Raw genomic sequence first — 1389 nt, forward strand, 5'->3', positions numbered from 1 at the left:
TAGTTTTTTTATAGGATTAAGAAATTTACGGTTTTTTAATCATTGGAAACGCTCATTATAGATGTAAAAAAATTAATTTTCTTTATTTAAATGTAGTTTTAATTTATTTAACTAATGTAAAAAATATTAAATAAGTTAATCCTTAATTTTAGAATCACAAAAATATTCGAACACTTAATATATTTTATATTTACTGACCTTCGAAAATCAAATTAGTTTATTGCTTACTTGTTTATCGTGAAGTAAGTCATACAAAATATGTGTTATTTCATGTTGAATTGAGTTAACCTAATTTTCCCAAGATTACACAAGTTAACAGTGAAAATGGGACATAAAGGCAAAAATAGTTCATTTGATAAATGCCAACTTGTTATTTTTCATTATAAAAAAGGCAAATCACATCAAGAAATCAGTAAATTAATAAATTTGAGTAAGAATATGGTAGCAGATATTGTAAAAAGATATGTTCGTGAAGATCGCATTGAATCAATACTTCAGAAAAGACGTCCAAAATTATTTGACTCACGGGATAAATGTAAAATTATTAGGAAAATAAAAGTAAATCCTGGATTAAGTGCTACAAAATTGACCTCAGAATTATACGAAGAAATTTGCAAGAAAGTACATCCTGATACAGTTCGAGCATTAAAAGAAAGTGGTTACAACGGTAAAGTTACTCGTAAAAAACCGTTCATAAATAAAGCGAATCGAAAGAAAAGATTAATTTTCGCCAAAGAATTTATTTCTAAAGAATAAATATGGTGGAATGATGTAATACTCGCTGATGAGAGCAAATTTAACATTTTTGGATCTAATGGACAGAAAATGATATGACGAAAAGCAAACGAAGAAATTTGAAGTCAAACTGAAAAATTTGAAATCAACTGTAACACACGGCGGTAGAAGTTTAATAGTTTGGGATTTCAAGTAAAGGAATGAATGAATTAGTTTTCATTGGCGGAATTTTGAATAAAAATAAATATTTAAGTATTCTAAAAGATTTAATAACAAGTGCTAATAATATGAATATACGAAGTAGTTTCAAATTTTATCAAGACAATGACAATGATCCAAAATATAAATTGCGAATAGTGCAAGAATATTTATTATACAACTGTCCAAAAGTATTACATCTTCCACTACAGTCACTAGATTTAAATCCCATAGAAAATTTATGGAATTTATTAAATCGTAACATTTGAATTATGCCTACAAGATCAAAAGAAGAACTAAAATTATGATTAAAAGAAGAATGGACGCGCACATCAGATTTATTTAATAAAAATTATTTTTAACATGTCTAAACATTTGCAAGATGTTATTAAACAAAAAGATTATCCAACAAAGTATTAAAATTATTATTATTTCGTTTATATATATTTATATTAT

Source organism: Atta colombica, unplaced genomic scaffold, assembly GCF_001594045.1.
Source record: "Atta colombica isolate Treedump-2 unplaced genomic scaffold, Acol1.0 scaffold58, whole genome shotgun sequence".
NCBI lineage: Eukaryota > Metazoa > Arthropoda > Insecta > Hymenoptera > Formicidae > Atta > Atta colombica.